Raw genomic sequence first — 9,635 nt, 5'->3', positions numbered from 1 at the left:
AAATCTCTCTAACCATCTTGAGAACATAATTATGAAAATGATGTCCAAGTCTCTTAATCTTAAAATTGATATGGATTTCAATTAAATAATTAGCATAGTTTTCTTAACAAAGATCTATGAAATTGACTTTAATTAAGAAGGATATAAAAATCTCAATTCAATTCTTCAATATATTTAATAAATTCAGAAATTTATTAGTGAATATTTAACAATTTTCTTTAGATTTTCTATGAAGGCTTTTCCAACTTAGTCTCTATCATATAATTAAGGTTTTACTCTTGTATTCAAATTTATGAACATACATGAACTACTGGCCCTTGAAAGGCATGCCAAAGGTTTTTTTAACATGACTAGTGTAAACTCAACCAATGATATTTGAGATCCACTAGTAGTCTTCCACTACTAGCCAACCAACAAGACTTTTCAAGAGATTTAGGAACAAAATACCTTCACACTTACAAGCATGCCTTTTGGTTCAAGAGGGAGTTTATTGCTATATTTTTAAGGTATCCATATAATCAAGACTTACTCCTAAGAACTATGCTCTTGAATTTCAACAAATGTATGCATTCATTCATATGGATACACGATTAAAAGAAAAGAAAAAAAACCATCTTTGAGTTTTAACTAGTAATCATATAATTTTCGCGTAATCCATAAACAATAAATTTATAAACACAACACGTTGATCATTTTTCCTAATAGACTATAGCGATATTTATCTTAAAATTTCTTAGTACTAGCAATCAATATCGGAAGGAGGCTTCTCTTTCTAACCATAAGCTCTGATACACATAAAATTACTACAATTGACCACCCCTTACCTACGCCATGATACCACAAGGGGTAAATGTTCCAAAATTAGATATATGGGTTAGGTGAAGGCAACTCCATCCCAAACATGAAAACATAATGAAATTTCCTACCTACTAAGCACGGGGTCCCCAAAAATTCCTTTTAGCTAGCTTGCATGGAAATATAGAGGTCCCTTCACTTCTCTAGAATCCCTAGATGATTTCTTTTCCAATTTCTTAGCTTGCTTGCCAAAAAGACCTTTATTTATGACCCCTCAATTAAACTAAGTTCTAGAGCACTTCAACAAGTATTTGACATGCAAAATTCATTTTTGGTGAATCTTGAACACATTGAAAATGGTTCAATTGCAATCAAATATTTTATGACATTTTCAAGCACAAAAACACAATTTATTCACCTAGAGTGCTTTAGCCTACATTCTACTATGGATTAAAAACATTCTCCCTCATGATTTTCAATGCTTCTAGCATTAATATGGTATCATTAACCTCTATGTAAGGCTAAATACATCTGTAAACAATTGTTTCACTTGAATTTTCCATTTGTGGGTCTCTACCTCTTCCATAATTTTCCAATTTGAATGTCATACGTTGCCACGTGCTTGCATGATTTTCCTATTTGTTTTAAATAAACCCATCAATTAGATTCAAATTCCAAGTAATGTACTCAACCTATTCCCTTCATTGAATTATGAAGCACCATTTTATCTTTAGCCTCAACTTCCACAATCATAAGGGTAACTATTCATATTAAAGAATTCTCAATCAATGAGCTATATGGAAATATGAAAGGGGTAGATTAAAATTCAAATTTCATGGAAAAAATTTGGTAAGATAATTCTTGCAACCTCCTCACTATTTCCCCTCTCATTGTATCATGGTCTATGTCAGTGCTTATATTCCTAGTTAGTTGTTCAACATTTTTAATTAAGAAAGAAATACATGTACATATTGTTCCAAGTTTAACCAATTCAACATTTGCATGCCAATTCAAGGAACAATAACACAACTAATTGCAATCTTAACCTAAGGGTGAAAATGGGTATGTTATAACCAACAAGGTTAACCCTTACAATCTAAATTGTGGTAAACACATTCCCAACATTATCATTTGCATTATATAGTTGTTTATTTTGGTTAGTTGTGGATTAAGAAGATGATTTTCTATTAGCTACACAATTGTATGTTTTAGTCTATATCACACGCTTCTGTGTAACATGTCGAGGCTACATTCACCTCTCTAGTGGGTCAATTCTCCCTTGTGTAATTAATCACATTTTGTAATATCTAAAATTGCTCCATCTTTCCTTATGTCTACCTACAACTCATCCTTGCAATACCAAAAAATAGGTGCCACATTCTATTGCATCTTAAGTTGACCTAACACTACCTTATTGGTGAGGCACCATCATCACCTTTAATAAAAGAAATGACAAGGCTAATAATATCTCCTCTTCCATCCATGAAACTTTTAGCTAGTTTGGTATCTTGGTCACCAATCTTCCTCAAATCCCTTCCCTATATTGTTCTTTGTCCCTAGAATAGGATTGATATAGCACTAGTGAAAATAGAATAAAGTATCTCTCTATCAGGCTCTTAACCTATAAATGTACAAATCAACTAAAAAGGTGATCAAAATGTTGCATGGTTGATATTTTATACATTCTAGTTTAATGTTTGACCTATACTTCATATATATTAGGAAGATTCACTAAACCTCTGCAACCACTCATAAAGATTCATTAGAAATTTAACCTGGTAAATATCATAAACTTTTCATCCAACCTTTATTATTTAAACTAATTCATAGTTCATCATAACAACATAGATTATTTTATAGAAAACCCTGGCAATATTACTAACAAACCAATTTTGTACTTATACCTTAAAAAGCCTCTACTTATTTCTATTGAGACCCCATACCTAGCATGATGCATTTCTAACAACAAATCAATTTGTTGGCTTTAGGTTGAAAATTAGGATCTAAGAAGCTGTCCAACAAATATTAGATTATTGTAGTTTAGCAATAGCATATTCTATACATAAAATAGGAAGTCTCACCCAAGATGCATTTGCTAGATGCATTTCCTAAATCTTCAATAGAAAAAGATCACAAAAAAAAATGAAAGGTTAACCTTATCACCTTATATTTCCACTATTTTTAATTGTTCATAAATCATTCACAATATCATTAACAAAAAAGATAACAATGATCATCATAATAAATATATGACCATCATCACATTAAGAAAGTGATTAAGAAAAAGAAATACATCATTTATATAAAATAAAACTTGAAAAAAGAAATGATTTAGGCCATGCATTGAATCATAAACATTGTACCAGAAACCAACAAAATACTTAACAACAAGCCAACCATATTCTTATTTCAACCATTTTTAACATTAAAATCATCCGTCATTTCCAACCACGATTAAAAAAAACTACCTAAAAACACCCCCACTAATAATACGCACACTCTTCATCCAAAATCTTAAAATAACTACCAAAATCTATTAAACAAATGCATGTGACTCCTACATATAAGTCTCCAACAACATTTATCCATAAGAATTAGAGATAACACCACTCTAAAAATCAACAACTTTGTTCTATCCAGCCCACTTTTCTATTTCGCTACTTTGTGCGATAGAATTTAAAGCCATTGAACAAATGCATAGCACTCAGACATACAAGTCTCCAACAACATTTATCCATAAGAATTAGGAATAAACACTCTAAAAATCAACAACTTTGTTCTATCCCGCCCACCGTTCTATTTCGCTTGTTTGTGGGGTAAAATCTACATGATTTCCAAAATATAGACTGTCATTGTAGTTCCATGTTTGTTTATCCAACGCTAATTTGACTTATCATCCCAAATATAAAGGACCCACATTGACATAGCACTAGACCTTGATCACGCTCATGACAATTGGTGTCATGTAATCTAAATAAGTGATTGGGAATGAATCATGCGGTCATCCAATTTGTTACATTATCATATTGCACCAAGGATATGAATACAATAAAGCTCGTTTAAGATTGGATCATGCACAACTCATTATCATAATGCATTATGTAATACACAAATCTAAGATTTTTAACCTTAACTATATATATTTATATTTAATTAATGATTTGTATGAGTTTTGTGAAATTAAATTATTTTATAATTTGAATTTTTTTTTGAATTTAAACTTGTCATTAAAATAATAAGGTATCTGAAATATTTACTCATGAGAATAAGATTTCGCATCTAAACCACTTATTATAATGAGAATTTTTTGTATTGATATTTACAATATAGAAATTGGGGAAAAATATAAAATTTTAACTCATTCTTAACATCATAATAATAATATTTCAATCACTTATAACTAGCATAACTACATTAGTAAATGTGGTTGATATAAGCCGAAGGCGTATATCAATCAATCACATTAACATCATAATAATAACACTTAAATCACTTATAACAATTAGATTATGTTAATAATAATACTTCAACCACTTATAACAACAAGCAACAAGATTTGATTATATAAATAAAAAATTTAAAAATTTTCCAAATAGTATTTATGATAGATTTGGCTAAAAAAAAAAGAAAAAAAAATGGACGGTGGGGAGTGAAAAAACTAGCAAAGTCACTAGGTGGATGGTTGATGGAGAGGTGAGGTGTACGTATGGTCAGTCTTTGTATGTCTAAACTAGCCAAGTCACTAGGTGGATGATTGGTGGAGAGGTGAGGTGAGGTGTACCTATGGCCACTCTTTGTATGTCTAATGATCGTTCTATATGAGGTTGATCTTTTGTTCCACAAAAAAGGTATTTCATACACTAATTTAGTCTCTTTCTTCCCCGTGACATTAAACTTAGATTATTAAATTATTATTATAAAATATATAAAGTAGTTGTTATTTTGATTGAATTTTTATTTTTATTTTTTACTTGGAAAATTTTGGGCATTGGGTATTGCTACTAGGCTAGCTAACCATTAGTATAGACTCACTTAAGAGTGCAACACAAAACTTATCAAACTTAAACCTTTTGGCACAACCACCCAACCTAAAATCGATTGACATAATATAATTTTGATTTGCAATAAATGGTAAATTAAATATTTTGGTTCCATCCATAATTCTTATTTAATTTTGGAGCACTCACGTTTAATATATTAGTTCTTAGTAATTCTCTTATAATATTTTCATATTAATATAAATTTAAAAATATACATATTATAATAATAAAAATAAAAACAAATGACCCCAAGGAATGTAGAATAGACGGTGAAGGGGTGTACTATTAGGTCATTCCGTGATATGAAATGTACTAGTTCAAAATTCCTTGGGCAAAAATCCAATCATGTTAAGGGTTGGTGTGCCTATCCAGCATAAATACCACTACGACAATTTAAATACCGAACTTAAATACCAATGAGACAATTTAAATACCCATACCAAACTTAAATACCACAATTTGCCACATATCACTAACCACTTGACAAACAAATAAATCACAAAATTTAATTGTTTTAAATTTTTTATATTTTAATAAAATTATATATAGACATTCAAAATCTTACTAAATCCAAAATATTTTATATATAAACAGTTAATTTCTTCAATTTACAATCTCAATAACTTTTAATTAAATTTCAAATAAATTTATCACAAAGTATACATAAAATAATATATCCATAGACACTTAATCAATAATATATAAAATATTTATTACTTAGTTAACGAGATTATGTAACATTCATTACAATATTTATTTATTACCAACGCTGCATTCCCACAGTCATGACTCGGCTCTAAATATTTATTTTCTACCACCTATGCAGATCTAATGAATATTCTAAATATTTATTTATTACCAACCCTGCATTCCCACAGTCATGACTCGGCTCTAAATATTTATTTTCTACCACCTATGCAGATGCAGATCCAAAGATCAAAATATTTATATATATGCTACGTTTTAAAGGCGATCAATATGCACTTCAGAGAGTGATCAATATACGTATTATCGAATTTGAAGTTTTCCGTGCGGTTAAGAATTAATTTATAATGCTTTAAAATTTAATTATAATATAATATTGTTCACGGGGTTTTGGATTCATGGTGAATGGGTGTTTTGTTAAGGCACTCCTTGCGATAAGTTATCGGTTCAAATTATAATATTAATATTAATAATTTAATTTTAAAATTATAATAAAAATATATATATATATATATATATATAATAAAAATCCAAGTGGACATAATTACTCTGACATTAAATGTCATATATGTTATATTAACTTAATTATTTGACGCTCTGCCATTAAAATGCATTACAATAAATAATATAATGTTTAATAACTTTATATGTCATATTAACTTAATTATTTGACGCTCTGCCATTAAAATGCATTATAGTAAATAATATAATGTCTGAAAACTTTATATGTCATATTAACTTAATTATTTGACCTAGTTTATGTTTTGAGAATCTAATAAACATAAAGATGTTTTTATATTTTAGACCACCATCACTTTTTAGATCAGCCATAGTCTAACGATTATGTTTTTTTGCTTTGAAAGTTATGGAAATTCTGGTCATTTTTTGAAAAAATATGGTAGTGATTTTTATAAATCCAAACAAAAGTTGTTAAACTTCATAATTTTAGGTGCTTTAGTGGTTTTTGGTGACGCTGAATCTATTTCCACCATCAAAAACATGATTCAAATAGTGCATCTACAAGATTTTTTGAAATTTTTTTCACCGGATTCCGACCACCTTTTCCGTCAAGACAATTCCTTGGCCTCCATAGACGACTTCTTTAAATTATAACAAATACATAATCCCACCTATACAACTGGACCACAATCACGCACACTCAATGGCCCAAGATATATTTGTTGAGCATAATGCTTAAACTAAGCAATGTAATTGCTGACAAATTAGCCATCAAATTTTGTGCTTTGAGTTATCAGAATTAGTGCAGAAAATTAATAGATTAGGGACAACAAATTAATAGATTAGGGACAACATATTAGTCAGATAATGGATAATCAAATTAGAAATATGTTGGCTATATAATAATGTATTCATTGCTCCTATGGAGATATGAGATTCCAATGAGAGTTCAGCTCATGGATTGAGAATCAGACTTCTCTTATTTTTGTTCATTAGTTTTGTTTATGTTTTCATATGTATGCTCTTGATAGATTTAACATGGTATCAGAGCTAGGTTAAGAGAGTTGATTTATATGTGAAGTGTGTGTTATTGGCAGGAGATTTCAAAAGTTTGTGAAAGCCATTTGTAAGAGTTTTCATAATTTTGTGAACCCTGTGCAGATTCAAGTTATTGGTGGGAATGCTTAGCAATTAGCAGCAATGGCCAACAATATGAATATTTCTCAACCACAAATACCAGTGTTTAAAGGTGAGAACTTTGGTTTTTGGAGCATTAAGATGAAAACATTGTTTCTCTCACAAGATTTGTGGGATTTCATAGAGAATGGATATACAAAACCAGATGCTCAAACACTTGGCCGCCGGACTCAAGACCAAAGAAACCAGCGAAAGGAAAATCGTAAGAAAGATTCAAAGGCTCTCTTCCTAATCCAGGAAGCAGTGAATGATTATATTTTTCCAAGACTAGTTAGAGTAACAAAATCAAAGGAGGCATGGGATGCTTTGCAACAAGCATATCAAGGAACTGATAAGGTAAAAATTGTTAAGTTGCAATCCTTAAGAAGAGAATTTGAAATTTTGTGCATGCAAAACTTTGAATCTATTCAAGATCTTCTCACTAGAGTTATGGGTATAGTAAATGAAATTAGGTCTTATGGAGAAGATTTAAAAGATCAAAAAATTGTTGAGAAGATTTTACGAAGTTTGCCTCAAAATTTTGATGGGGTTGTTGTTGCTATTCAGGAGTCTAAGGATCTAACTCAGTTGTCTGTGAATGAGCTAATAGGGTCTCTTCAATCTCATGAGCAAAGAATCAATAGATCTTTTGAAAAATCTATTGAGAAAGCTTTTCAAGCAAGAGGAAATATTTTTAAAGACTAAAGAGGTTCCTCTCATGAGAAAAGCCATAACACTTCTAGAAGAGGAAAAGGAAGAGGACAAACATACAGAGGAGGCAGAGGTAAAGGAAGATTTTTTTCTACATACAAGAAAGGAAGAGGTGATGATGACAGTGATGGAGGCAAAAGATTTAATAAATCCCAAGTTTAGTGTTTTTATTGTAAAAGATTTGGCCACTATGAAATAAATTGTTGGAAAAAAACAAAAACAAGAAGTTAATTTTTTTGAAGAAAGAGAAGAGGTTGGCACTTTATTCTTGGCTTCTGATTCAACTAATAATGTTTCCAAAGAGGTGTGGCTTATGGATAGTGGTTGCTGCAATCACATGATAGGAAACAGAGATGGCTTTGTGCAGATAGATGAATCTACAAAACCTGATGTACTATTGGTAGATAACAAGCTAGTTGAAGCTAAAGGTAAGGGAACAATTGTTGTGAAGGTGAAACAAGGAAAACCAAAGCACATTAATGATGTTTTATATGTTCCTGGTCTAGCACATAATTTGTTGAGTGTGGCATAACTCCTTGAAAAGGGATATTTAATTTTTTTCAAGGAGAAGCAATGCATAATCTATGATAAAGATGATCACAGTGAAATTATTACTAAGACTAATATGCTGCAAAAGAGAATTTTTTCTTTCAATCTCCCTTGCAAAACAAGTACAACATTAAATGTTGCTTATGATGATAGTTCCTCACTATGGCACATAAGATATGGACATTTGAATATGAAAGGTTTGAAATTTTTATATAACAAGCAAATGGTCAAAGGGTTACCACTTATTGGTTCTACTTATAAAGTTTGTGAAGGGTGTATTCTTGGTAAGCAACATAGAGATTCATTTCCAATAGGAAAATCATGGAGAACAAGTAAACCATTAGAACTAGTGCACGCAAATATATGTGGTCCTATGCAAACCTTGTCTCTCAATAAAAATAAGTATTTCATTATTTTTGTAGATGATTTTAGTAGAAGAACTTGGGTACATTTCATTAAAGAAAAATCTGATGCATTTGTCATATTTCAACAATTTAAAGCTCTTATGGAAAAGCAAAGTGGTTATTGTCTAAAAACATTACGCACAGATAGAGGCGGAGAATTCACTTCTAATAAGTTTGATTCTTATTGTAAAATGAATGGCATTCAAAGGCAATTGACAACGAGTTATACTCCCCAACAGAATGACATTGTTGAATGTAAGAATAGAACAATTGTTGAGATGGCTAGGAGCATGATCAAAATTAAAAACCTTCCAAACATTTTTTAAGCTAAAGCTGTAGCTACATATGTTTATTTGCTTAATAGATTCCCAACAAGAAGTGTGCAAACTATTACCCCTTATGAAGCATGGTGTGGAAGAAAACCCAACATTTCTCATTTAAGAGTCTTTGGTTGCATTGCCTATGCTCATGTTCCTACTAAAAAGAGAAGAAAGCTTGATGATAAAAGTGTGAAATGCATTTTTATTAGATATTGTGAGGAAACCAAAGGTTATAGATTGTACAATCTAGAAACTGGAAAATTAATGATTAGTCGTGATGTGTTACTTGATGAGAAAGAAGAATAAAAATGGAATCACGATGTGCAACAACAAACTCCAAGTATTGTTGTACAAGAAGATGAATCTTTTGTTTCTGCAAATCCATCCAATAATCAATATACTTCAGAGGCCACATCCACTCATCATCTTCTGCTACTTCAAGTCATGTTTCAAGTCCAAGTCCTCTTTGAAAAAGA

Source organism: Pinus tabuliformis, chromosome 5_2 (assembly GCF_031772625.1).
Source record: "Pinus tabuliformis cultivar Carrire ecotype Pingquan chromosome 5_2, CPIR1, whole genome shotgun sequence".
Taxonomy (NCBI): Eukaryota; Viridiplantae; Streptophyta; class Pinopsida; order Pinales; family Pinaceae; genus Pinus; species Pinus tabuliformis.
Note: the sequence above shows the minus strand (reverse complement) of the source record.